The sequence below is a fragment of the Megascapheus bottae genome, chromosome 3 (genome assembly GCF_031878675.1).
Source record: "Megascapheus bottae isolate mThoBot1 chromosome 3, mThoBot2.hap1, whole genome shotgun sequence".
In the NCBI taxonomy this organism is placed as follows: Eukaryota; Metazoa; Chordata; class Mammalia; order Rodentia; family Geomyidae; genus Megascapheus; species Megascapheus bottae.
The window spans coordinates 13,717,730-13,731,938 of NC_143511.1; positions in this window are offsets into that span (position 1 = coordinate 13,717,730).

A 14,209-nucleotide genomic window follows, 5' to 3' on the forward strand; every position below is an offset into this window, starting at 1 on the left:
CTTCCCCAGTTTTAGGATTATATGTATGAACCACCCAGCCCACCTTATTTTTAAGTTCTTAAATAGGAATGAAAATACCATTCTCTCTTACTTTTTTACTTAGAAGATTGTAGAACTGAAATGAAGTATTTGTGATTTCTCTTAAAGGAAACCACTTAATTCTATGAGTGTTAGGATTTTCATTTTAAGAGCAGGATTTTTATTTTAAGAGCAAGCAGAGAGAACATAATGTGCAGAGAGGCAAAGGTAGATTTGGAAATAAAAATTTGGACTGTGAGCAAGGGAATTCTATAAAGTAGAGGGAAGGATGCAAAATGGAACAAAACTTGCAAAAACTATGCCTTCACTTTGATACTTTAGAAGTGCCTGCGTTTGAGTATTCCAGGGGCTAAACCAGCTATGAGTTTTCTTGTTGTGACTGTAAAGCTGAAATCTTCAGGAGTTCTCAGCTTGTCTAAATTAGAGGCCTGAGAATAAGAACTGTATATCAACCTTCAAGTCTTGAGTGGAAGGGTTTTGAAGTGATTTGAACTTGTAAACCTTACACAATGGCTACAGCAAAGAAAGCTAAGAGGATCTCGTTCTTTATTTCTTTTTCTTTTTCATTTTTTCTGAACATGCTATCAGGGAGAAAACTTTGTGCCCATCTCTCCTTTTCTCCTGACCCAACAGGGACACTATGCCAGCTTGGAAAACCAGGTCCAAAGGACTAGAAAAAAGTGGGAAAAGCCATGTAATGCGAAAAGTTCTGGTATATGAACTCTACTAGTAGGAGTGGAATTGAGTCTTTGCCAAATGGAGCAATGAGTACTAGACAACAGAAGAAAAGGTGCTGTTACTCCACAGAAGGTTGAAGGCAGCCAGGGAGCTCCACTGTGGACAACGAAGTCCCTGTGACCTGTGACTAACACTGATATTTTGACAGCGGTAACAATTTTGTTGTGCCCATAATGGGCTTCCTTGAATATGTGAGGATCTGAAAATTTATTTATTTTTATTTTTATTTTTATTTGCCAATCCTGGGCCTTGAACTCAGTGCTTAGGCACTGTCCTTGGGCTTTCTCAAGGCTAGAGCTCTACCACTTGAGCCATAGCACCATTTCTGGCTTTTTTTCTATGGATGTGGTACCGAGAAATCAAACTCGGGTCTTCATGCATGCTAGGCAAGCACTCTACCAGTAGGCCGAACTCCCAGCCCTATTTATTTATTTTTGAAGTTTTTATTACCATTTAGGTAGTTGAACAAAGCAGTTGCCATTCAACAAAGTAGTTTATAAAGACTATTTCCTCTTATAATTTTAGAAAACTAATTTATTTTTTTCTTCTTTTGTATTATAATTAGTAGAAGGTTGCAGTTATAGTCACCAGATAGATGATGCAATACTTCACATACATTGACACCCCTCTCATGTTTTTGTCCCCATTTCCCTGCCCCCCATCGCCTTCCCTCATCTTGTTTTTCCCCCTTCCCTATCCTATTTCAAATAAACAAATAATTGTATATAAAATATACCAGATAACAAGGTAAGATACTGTAGTAATATGAGAATAACTAAGGGACAACAAAAGAGATGGAAAGTAACAGTACATTAAGAACAACAATCACACATTATATGGTTCTTGTTTCCATATCCTGGAGGTCCTGTCATTTAACCTCATCCTATATGGCCTTGTGTATCTAGGTTTTCAGCTGTTGTAATCCTCTGCTAGGACAGTCCAAAGTTTGTACTAATTATCAAAAATGAGGTAAACCATTGAGCCTATGTTCCTTTGAGTCTGGCTTACTTCACTTAATATGAGTCTTTCCATTTCCTTACAAATGGGACGATGTCATTCTTTTTGATGGTGAAAACTACTTCTTGATCAGTGTCACCCTTTCAATATTCTCACCCAACTTTCCCCTTCTCCTACATTTCTTAATTTTTGGTTTATGTATTGAATTTTTTGCTATTTAGCAAAGCAATTTATGTATGCAATGGATCTTGATCCATGTCATCCCTCCAACATCCTTACCTCCTTTGACCCACCCCTTTCCCTATTTTTCTCAATTCTGTGATATATACAATAAATTCTTACTTATATTCTCCCTTCTTTCCCCCTTCATTTTTCTATACCTCCTCTTGGTCCCACCTTCCCCTCTTGCAAGCACCCATTTCCAGATGCCTATTTTGTAAGGCTTTGACTTAGTCTTTCTAAGTAATTATACTATTTGAGCTCTTTTGTAATTTATTTTTTATTGTAATGTATAGAGAGTTATAGTTACATTCAGCAGATAGAAGGTACATTACTTCTCACACATTGATACCCCTTTTCATGTTTTTGTCTCCATTTCCCTCCCCCACTCCCTCCCCATCATTTTGTTTTACCCCCTTCCCTTTCCTATTTTAAATAATCAAATAAATGTATATACAATATAGCAGGTAACAAATTTAGATACAGTAACTATATGAGATTAACCAAAGGGCAACAAAAAAGAAGAGAAATAACATACTACGTTAAGAACAACAATTATACAAGATAAATCTCATTTCCATATCCTGGAGATCCTTTCCTTTAGCCTCATCCTATATGACATTTTGTATTTAGGTTTTGAGCTACTGTAATCCTCTGCTAGGAGATTCCTAGATGTGTACTAATTATTACAAGTGAGGGAAACCATTGAGCCTATGTTCATTTGGGTCTGGCTTTCTTCACTTAATACGATTTTTTTCCAAGTCCTTCCATGAGCTTAATGAGCTTCAATGAATTTACTTTCCCCCTTCTTTCCTCTCTCTCATTCTCTACTTCCTTCCCTCCTTTCCATCTATTCTTTTTGACAGTGCTACATATTGAACCTTAGCCCCTGCATATATTAGGCAAAAGCTGTACCACTGAGCTGTAATTTTAGTGTGCCATACAATTTTCCTTTAACAAATTTACACTAAAATCATTAAATATTAATGCATGGCTCAAAAATATAAATGCAAAGAAAATGACTTGAATGAGATAGATGACATTTAATAAATAACAGGAAGTAGCTAAAGATCTTAAGGTGAGAGAGACCCTATCTGGTATGTGAGGGAAATGGTGGTGACATTAAGGTATCTTACTGAAGAAAAGAGAATCTGTGAAGCTTCCTAAACTATATATTAATAAAGTCAGTATGCTTGAGTGTGAAATGATCAAATGTTTCACATTTTTATTATTCTTTCTAATAAAATTATATTAAATTAATAAATTTTTAAATAGTAAACAAGTTATTTTACAAAGTTAATCTTAATCATAATATATGTTATGTAATTACAAGGTATATTTACATAAATTACATGTATATAAATACATAATATAAATACTTAATTTATATACACAGTAACACAATTGTAAAATATAATTAAATTAGGTTATATTAATATTAAACTATGAACTTTACTTATGTTAACATAGTATATTGATTTATTAATTAAATTATATAATATATTTGATTATATTTAATTTGAATTATATTAATTTTAAAACAATTTTTAAAGTTTATAATGCTTTTAATGATATTTTAAAAGTTTTATATTTCTATTTTTTTTGTCAGTCCTGGGCTTAAGCTCAGGGCCTGAGCACAGTCCTTGGATTTTTCTCAAGGCTAGAGCTCTACCACGTGAGCCACAGCACCACTTACAGCTTTTTCTAAGTATGTGGTACCAAGGAATCGAACCTGAGTCTTCGTGCATGCTAGGCAAGCACTCTACCACTAGGCCAAACTCCCGGCCCAAAGTTTTATATTTCTAATGACAAAAATCTATAAAACTAATTTTTCTGAAGCTAATCCTTATGGGAAAATTATGGAACACCAAGGAATTAGGCCAGAGAAAAAAAATCACCCATAAAAGTTTCCGATGTTTTTAATGGTTTAGTTCTGAGAGCAGAATCACTAATAGCCATCTAGAGTGTGTGTGTAGCTAACAAGACTTCGTTCTGTCAACAGTGCTTAAAGAGTTCTTAGTATCCATTGTTGTTGTTTTCAACCTTGAGAGTGTATTTTGCTTTTTCTTATTCTGATATAGTTCCTGTGGAGGGTGGGGAGGTAATGGGTGTGGGGAGATATGCACACATACCATGTGTAGTAGAGAATTCAGTGAATTTTTTTTCTTGGAAGTAGTGGGTTTTGAAGGTTTCAGAGCCTTAATCTTGCTAGGCTGACAAGGTACTGTTGAATCATGTGCTAGCCCCACTTCTCCCTGTTTTTTTTTTTTTTCTGGTCCTGCGCCTTGAACTCAGGGCCTGGGCATTGTCCTTCAGCCTCTTTTGCTCAAAGCTAGCCCTCTATGACTTGAGCCACAGTGCTACTTCCAGCTTTTTTTTTTGCCAGTTCTGGGCCTTGAACTCAGGGCCTGAGCACTGTTCTTGTGCTTTCTCAAGGCTAGAGCTCTACCACTTGAGCCACACCACCACTTCTGGCCTTTTTTTTTTTTCTGTGTATGTGGTACAGAGGAATGGAACTCAGGTCTTCATGCATGCAGGTCAAGCACTCTACCACTAGGCCAAACTCCTGGCCCTCCCTGGTTGTCTTTGAGATAGAATCTTGCTTCCTGCCTGATTGGATGCCTGGGCTGTCATTTGCTGACTGAAGGCTTCCTGTTATTGCTGGACCAGAGATACAAACTACCTTGTACAACTTCTCTTCTGTGGAGCTTTCTAATCTCAACCTACCATGAAGTTTGGTATGACAGGCCGGTAACACTGCACCTAGCCATACGTTGAGAAGTCTTCTAATTTTTCTGCATTGTCTGTCCTCAATCTTAAATTCTCCCATTCTCAACCTTCCATATAGCTACTTACAGTTACAGGCATGAGCCACCAGCAGCAGGCTGCCAATAGTCCTCCACTGTATTAGAGTTTGAAAATTCAGAGAGAGCCATAAAAACATGTATAAAGGCAGAATAATAAGAGAGGGACCCCATTAAACATTTTTATTCTATGCATGAAGAAAGACAATGAATCTATGGATAGAACACTGGCCTGGGCTAGGGGAGAGATATAAGTTAATTTTGTCTCTCCTTCCCCAGACTGTGAGCTGTTTCTCAGCCTGAAGTTCCTTAGTATGAAGGGCTGGAAGGGTCCTTTCCAGTTCCAGCTGTGGATAATGGTATTTGCAATTGATATCTGAAGTAAAAGTACTTTAAACAAAAAATGTATTGCTTAGAAGGCCTAATGCAGGCAGATCATAGCTCAGGCACCCAGCTTGGCAGAAAACAAGACTCCTAGCTGGGTAGCAGTGGCTCCTGCCTGGAATCCTAGCTACTCAAGAGGCTGAGATTTGAGGATTGCAGTTCCAAGCCAGTGTAGACTGAAAAGTCCAAGAGACTCTTTTCAACAGTTATCCAGCAAAAAAGCTGGAAGGGGAGCTGTGACTCAGTTGATATGGTGCCAGCTTTGAGTTTTAAAAGTTAAGGGGCAGTGCCCAGGCTCTGAGTTCGAGCCTCAGTATCTGAACAAAAAAAATGAAAAGAAAAAGAAAAGACTGCTGGAAGACAGCAATCCGAGCCACTGAGTTGATTATAATGGCAAGTGAAGAAATTCATGAAGACTATCCAGTAGGAATTAATGATTATTTATCAACCTTTGAAAATTCCATTAGTGCTGTGGATGAGATGCTGAAGACCAGGATGTCTGTTGCTAGAAATGAGTTGTTATAGAAGTTGGATCCAAGTAAACAACAAAAGTGGATTCGTTTCTGCATACACATTAAATTCAATGTTTTGGGTTTATTTTGCAACTCAAAGGAGTTAATCCTAAAGATTAACATCTAGTGAAACAGGAATTGGAAAGAATCAGAGTATACAAGAACAGAGTCAAGGAAATAGAGTCAAGTCTTCCAAGCTCGTCAGAGGGGCAGCTTTAAGACATACAAAAACCCAAAATAGAAATATCCTCTGGGAATACATACTCAAAAACTGCATCATTTTTATTGTTTTCACAAGAGTAACGACTATGTGGTTTAAATGTGTTCCTTTAAAAATTCTTACGTAGGCTGGGAGCGTGGCCTCATGATAGTGTGCTCGGCTAGCATGCACAAAGTCCTGAGTTTGATTCCCTGGAACCACATACACAGAAAAAGCCAGATGCAGCACTATGGCACAAGTGGCATAACACCAGCCTTGAGCAAAAAGTATCCAAAGACAGTGCCCAGGCCCTGATTTCAAGCCCCAGGCCTGGCACAAAAAATAAAAATAAAATTTCATATGTATTCATACTTTAAACGTAGAAATACAAATATATTTACACTTTAAATGTATAATGGTGAAATCACTTTTCCCTGAGAAAGATTGTTGTGTTTATTGATTTTGTGTTTAAAGATTTTAACATTGTGAGACAGTTGTTTAGCTTACCACTTCTTTCAGTGAGGCACACTTTGTTATCTAGGTAAATCTTGGAGTCGCCATACTGTCAGTAACTGAGATATTTAAGTCAAATGTTTATTGTAAACAATTTGTATTATATTAAATGATGTGGTCTTGTGGAATATGCTCCTGGTACGTAGAAGATATAAGACTGTCTCTTCTTATGATCTGATTGAAAGAAGGAGTGATGTGACCCAAATGTCTACTTTTTTCTTGTGCAGTTAACTCATCACGCTTTTTTAATTTGAGGAATTACTTTCTTCATACTCAGAGTAAGAAGATAAAACTAAGTTTGTACTTTACTTCTTGGCATGTAGCCGTGATGTCCCATTTAAAATGAAATAGATTCTGATTAACTTGAAAAAAAAAGACTATTAAAAAGACAAAGAAAAACAGTGTCAGGATCAAACTGAATTGTAGAACACTTATTTGGCTTCAAAGACTTGGTTGTTGATATGAGAAACTTCTACAAGTTAAGTGATAGGAATGTTGTAAGTAAAAGTAGCTCATTGCCCTACAGAGGAGGGGAGTGTGTTAAGATTTGGCCCCAGCGAGTATCTAAAGTGGCTATCAGGTACCATGGAGCTCTGTCACCTGATATAGCACTCTGGGTAGCGACAGGGATCATTTTAAAACTCAAGTCTGTTCCTTGCTTAATACCCGTGGAGTGAATCTTTCAATGTGCCCTGCAAAGCCATACACAATAGTTTGACCTTTGCCTCACTCTCATCCCTAGTCACACCTCTTTCCCTATACAAATACCAGTCACACCTGCCTATATCAACCATCTTCCTGTCTCATTACTTCTCACACAGTTTTCTGGAGCTGGAATCATCTTCCCAGGTTCTATTCATCCTCTTGCAGGTGCATTTCCACTCTTGTTATGTTTCCGTATAAGTACTTTTTTTCTGGGAAAGTCTTCTCTAACAGAGCACTTAGATAATCTCCCTCATGCTGTGTATATTTCTTCAGCATTTGTCTTGGGTCACCAGTGATATGCACAAAATGATCATCGGATTGATATGGTCTTTCCTAGATAGGCTATAAGTTGTTGGATGGCACAGTGGTTACGTTTCCGCGCTAACTTGGGTTGGTCCTCTGTCACTTTTGTGGCCTATGACACACCATCCCGGAGCAAGAACTTTCTCGGAGATATTAGTTGTCCTCAAAGTGAGTTATTTGAGATCTTCCTTGTATGTACATATGCAAATATGCATGTATGCATGTATGTATGTATGCATTTAATATTGGAAAATGGAGCCTGATTGCACATTCTGGAAGGTGACTGGTTGCCTGAACTCATCTGCAGCTCCTCTTTCCCTTGGCCTGGTGGCTGCCATGCTGCGCAGAGACTGCACATGGAATGAAGATACTTTTCCATCAATGCAGGGCTGTTCTTCAGCCACTTATGCTTCTCCTCCTTCTCCCAGAGGAATGATATCTATTAGAGTCTAATGATTTTCTTCACTATTCCCACTCAGCCTCCATAAGATAGTATCTTATTTGTAGGCTATTACACAAAAAGTACAAGATTTTGAATGGATATTGCATTCAATATCATGTTTTATATATTTCATATCATAAATATAAAAGATTATAATGTAAAAAGATACTTGTTGAAAAGTCTCATCCAAACCTATATTATATTAATTTCCAGGGACAAAAAACTTCAGAATGGATAGCTTAACCATCAGATATACATTGCTTCACATTCTGGGGCAAGATTCTGAGATCAGGGTTGGTTCCTTTTGAGAGTTCTCTGAATCTCCCTTGTGCCTGCCTCCTAGTTCTGGTGGCTTGCTGAACTTCTTTGATTGGTAAAGCATCATCCAGGCCTCTGTCTTCAACATTCAGCATATCAGGATGTTCTCCTTCCCCTTTCTGAGCTAGTACTGGGGCTTATACTCAGAACCTCACCCTCTTGTTTTCACTTAAGATTGGCAATCTAACATGAGCTAAATATCCAATACAACTTTCGTTGGTTAATTGGAGATTAGAGTTTATGAACTTTTCTGTCCATGATAGGTTTGAACTGAGCCGCAGATCTCAATCTTTTGACTAGCTAGGATTACAGATATGAGATATTATTGAGGTAATGTATAGAGGGGTTACAGTTACATTCACTAGATAGTAGGTGCATTATTTCTCACATACTGATACCCCTTTACATGTTTTTGTCCCCATTTCCCTCCTCCCACCCCTAGGTTTCTTTTTAATTTGGGAAATATTCCTGGGAATTTAAAGGCAACCACAATTTTAGAACAACAGAGTGGTAAATCCCTTGTTAAGCATATGAGACTGTATACATATTAATTTGGAAATTCAAAAAGAGTTGCCAACTTTCGTCTGAGTTCACAGAAGAACAATTTAGAAGAACAGAGATATTTATTCTTTGTTATCTTTCATGGATCATTTCGTGTATAAATACTGAATTCTTTTGTGCTACACTAACAGGCAAGTAGTAACAAACCTATTTCCCAGGAGAACAGAATTATGAAATTATCACTCAAAGAATTGTGTGTGTGTTTGTGTGTGTGTGTTTGTGTGTGTGTGTGTGTGTACAAAAGCTGTTTTATACAGAGAAATATAGCACACATCTCAGTAAGAAATCGAGTGAAAAATCACATTTTTTTCAAAGCTAGAGGGACCCTTAGGGTTTGTTTAGCTTATTCCACCTGCTGGTTATCTGCCTTTTTTCTAAAATGGTAATCATTTGACCACCAGAGAGTAACTGAATTGCTAGCAGTGGTCCATATACTTGCCTTATTTTGAACAGTTTAATAAAGAAAAAGTCGTTAGCATTTGTATTCAGATGTCTTTAAAGATTTATCTTGTGAGCCACCATGTGGTTCCCCAAGAAATGTTTCTTTCAAGAAGCATGATCTATAATTGCTACTTAATGTATATTAAGTGGAGCAAAGTTAAATGCACCACAAGCTAGATGATGGACCATTTGCAAATTTAACAACCCTTAAATAGGCTTTTTTAATTGTAAAGGTGATGAACAGTGGATTAGAGTTACATAAATAAGGTAAAAAGTAAATTTCTTCCTGAAACTGTTACCCCCTCTCTCATTTCTCTTGCTTTCCTTCCCCTCTCCCCCACCAAATTGTAAAGTTCATTTCCAACATAGTGGCTAGCAGGTATCATTGTTTCATTAGTTCATCCTTTATCCTGCTGTTTCTGTGATTCCAAGGATCAGATAAATTTATTTTTTTATTGTTAGGATAATGTATAGAGGGGTTACAGTTACATTTGTCAGGTAGTAGATGTATTATTTCTCTCACATGGATACCCCTTCTCATGTTTTGTCCCCATTTCCCTCCCCACACCCCTCCCACTCATCTTGTTTTACCCCCTTCTCTTTCCCATTCCAAATAAACAAATAAATGCATATACAATATACTAGGTAACAAAGTCAGATACAGTAACAATATTAGATTAACCATAGGGGCAAAAAAAGAGAAGAGACATAACATAGTACATTAAGTACAATAATCACACAAGATAAAGCTCTTGTTTCCAAATCCTAAAGTCCCTTTCATTTAGTCTCATCCTATATGACCTAGGTACTATATATATTGAGCTATTGTAATCCTCTGCTAGGCGAGTCCTAGATGTGTATTAATTATTACAAACGAGGGAAACCATTATTCCTTTGGGTCTGGCTTACTTCTAAGTCTTTCCACTTCCTTACAAATGGGGCAATGTCATTCTTTCTGATGGCAGCATAGAATTCCATTGTGTATAAATTCCACATCTTCTTGATCCAATCATCTACTGAAGGGCATCTGGGTTGATTCCATATCTTTGCTATGGTAAATAATGCTGCAATGAACATCGTTGTGCTAGTGGTATTAGTATGTCTTTGTTTCTGGACATTTGGATAAATGCCAAGGAGTGGAATTGCTGGGTCATAGGGGAGCTCCATGTTTAGTCTTTTGAGGATGGCCATACTGCTTTCCAAGTGATTGAACGAGTTTATATTCCCACAACAGTATAGTAACAGTCCTTCCTGCCCACATCCCTGCCAGCAAGGATCAGGTACATTTATATACAAGACAAAGGAAGCCAGCAAGGTCATGCCTGTAATCTTAGCTACTCAGGAGGCTTGATATCTGAGGATCGTGATTCAAAGCCAGCCTGGGCACTAAAGACCATGAGACTCTTATCTCCAATTAATCACTAGAAAATGGGAAGTGGGCCTGTGACTTTTGGGGTAGGGTGATAGCCTTGAGCTGAAGAGCTCAGGGATAATGCTCAGGCCCAGATTTCAAGCCCCATGACCCACAAAAATAAATAAATAGATAAACAAAGGCAAAGGAAAACTAAAAAAAAAAGATAGAAATGACCACAAAATATACATAATAAAGACCCCTTGTTTTCACAGGAGTTCACTTTGATAAGCTCCATTATATATAGTCATATGCACTTAGTGATTGGGCTATTATGATCCTCTCCTAAGAATATCATAGACATATTATAGTTATTACCAATGAGAGAAAATATGCAACCTACACTTCTTTGGGCCTGGCTTGCTTCGCTTAATACAATTTTTCCCCCTGGGTCTTTCCATTTCCTTATGAATGGGGCAATGCCATTCTTTCTGATGGATGCATAGAATTCTGTTGTGTATCTATACCAAGATTTTCTCAGAAGAAGAAAGATGTTTTATAACATAGACAGCATGTAAGTCACTGATTCTTGATTTTTCAAAAGTCCTTTATTTTCACTTAAATACGCTGAAAATTTTAAAACATATAATTAAGTATTCATGTTTCACTTGAAAAACTAAAAGGTCCAGCAGTGCAGACTCACATTCTTTTTTTTCTTTTTTTTTATATTGTATTTAATAAAAGGGTTACATGATATTTGCCAGATAGAAGGTGCATTAATTCACATACATTGATACCCTTCCACATGTTTTGGTCCCCATTACCCTTCCCCCCCTCTCTTGGTTTTCCCCCCTTCCCTGTCTAATTTCAAGTAACCACATACAAATGTATCCAATATATCAGATAACAAAGTGAGATATTGTGACAATATGAGATAACAAAGGAACAGCAAAAGAGATGAGAGATAACATAGCACCTTAAGGACAGCAAGCATTCATTATATGGCTTTTGTTTCAGTACTCACATTCTTAAAAAAGTATCAGTCTCAAAGGACATTGGACCAACCAGTGCAACAGCGATTCTCACAAGACAGTTAAGTTGGAAATGAACTTTACAACTTGGTGGGAATTGGAAGGGAGGGGAAGTGGGAGAAAAACGTGGGAAGAGGTAACAATTCTGAAGAAGAAATGTATTCACTACTTTACGTATGTAAATGTAACCACTCTGTACATCACCTTGACAATAAAATTAAATTTAAAAATTCAAAAAAAAAGTATCAGTCTCTAGGACCTACCTGCGGTTTTCCTATTGTTTCTCTGATACAGTAGCTAAATATTAAAAACAGCAAAAAGACTCCGAAGTGATGCCTCTGGCATATATGTAAAGACAGATATGATCCCACTTTATTCATATTACTTGCCTTTCCCAGAAGACACCTGAACTCCAGGTACAATAAATGTGTTGCTATGAAGCATCATGGGAGAAACATCAGTGAGAAATTGAGCTCCATCTAAACTAACTCTGGTATATTAAATTAGCACTCATACTTATGTTTCTGTTGCCCTTACCACAGCTGTAGTTCAATTTGAAGAGCAACATTCTCTACAATTCTGTAAAAATTTCTTCCTTTCATTATTCTGACATTTATTTTCACAAGGAAGCTTGAATTCAATGTGGTTGTACTTTTGCAAATAATCTATTTATTTGGTTTTCTTTTCCTGTATGAGTAAGATCATATTGCTTAGAAGAATCTCATCATGAAAATAAAATTATCATCAAGACAAGTATAAAACTGGGTAACAGTAATTTTGGGTTGAGGATAAAGCAAAAACTCATTAGAGCTGGAGACTCCATTTTTATCCTAGAGAATTGTTTGTTGTTTGTTTTGTTATAGAGTTGAAAACAGGTTCCTTTGGCATCTAGTTGTCATTTAACAGTTACATTATATAAAGGCATAATTCAGTGATTTACAGAATACTCCTGTCATTTTAAAGCAATTTTCTTTTTGCAGGTTTTTCTTAACTGCTTATTCTCATCCTTTCTCAGTACCCACTTTCATCCCTATGCAATCTTGAGTCAGGGATGAATGCATTTGCCTGGGAAACCATGATCTCTCCATTATCAAGCCCATTGTCTCCACAGACAGTGGCACTGAGAGCTGTGTCTCCACCACTCCCAAATCTAGTTGCAACTCCTCTATACAGCAGATCCCCTACCTTGTCAGAACTCCTGTGACTACAGGCCGCGGTGGAAGAGGTAGGGACTGGAGAAGATCCAGCAACAATGTCTTTATTTCCTACTGATTGTACTGAAAGTTTAGATGTTGTTAAAAGCATACATACTTCTCAGATCATTATTTCTAGTTGTTTGGTGAAATCAACCACTGGCTCCTTCACCCAGCCATTGCCAAAACTCTCACCTGTTTATATATGTCAGTTGTTTTCCCTCTCTTGATTTTTGTCTGGTGTCTTTCTCAAGGGTGTTAGTGGCCCAACTGGTCAGGTCTTTGCTTTGCATTATCTATTTCTTTTTCCTTTTTATTTTTATTGTAATTAATAGAAGAGTTACATAATATTCGCCAGATAGAAGGTGCATTACTTCACAAACATGGATACTCCTCATGTTTTTGTCCCCATTTCCCACCCCCATCCCTTCCCTCATCTTGTTTCCCCCCTTCCCTATCCCCTAACAAATAAACATATATACAATATACCAGATAACAAGGTAAGATTCTGTAACAATATGAGAATAACCAAGAGACAACAAAAGAGATGAGAAATAACATAGTACATTAAGAAAAATAATCACACATCGTATGGCTCTTGTTTCCATATCCTGGAGGTCCTTTCAATTAGCCTCAACCCATATGGCCTTATGTATAGGTTTTGCCCTATCCTTTTTCCTTTTATCTTTTTTTGGGGGGGGGTTAAAAATTTTTTGTAATTAATATAAGGGTTACATTATATTCACCAGTTAGAAGGTGCATTACTTCACAAACATTGATACCCTTTCTCATGACATGGTTCCCATTTCCCCCCTCATTTCTCACCCCCCTGTTGATCTTGATTTCCCCCTTCCCTATCCAATTTCAAATAACCAATCAAGCACATATAAAATATATCAGATAACAAGGTGAAATATTGTAACAATATGAGAAAACCAAGGGACAGCAAAAGAGATAAGAGATAACACAGTACATTAAGGACAACAATCACTCATTATATGGCTTTTGTGTCCTTATCCTGAAGGTCCTTACATTTAGTGTCATGCTATTGCTTCTATTGTAATTCTCTGCTAGGAGAGCCCAAGGTTTCTACTGATTATGACAAATGAGGGAGACTATTGGGCCTCTGTTCCTTTGAGTCTGGCTTACTTCACTTAATATGATTTTTTTTCTAAGTCTTTCCATTTCCTTACAAATGGGGCAATGTCATTCTTTCTGACAGCAGAATTTCTGACAGAATTCCATTGTGTACAAATACCACAGCTTGTTGATCCACTCATCAACTGAGGGACATCTGGGTTGTTCCATATCTTTGCTATGGTAAATAGTGCTGCAATGAACATCATTGTGCTAGTGGATTTAGTATGTCCTTGTTTCTAGACAATTGGGTAAATGCCAAATAGTGGAATTTCTAGGTCATAGCGGAGCTCTATGTTTAGTGTTTTGAGGAACTGCCATACTGCTTTCCATAGTGGTTGACTGTGTTTGCACTCCCACCA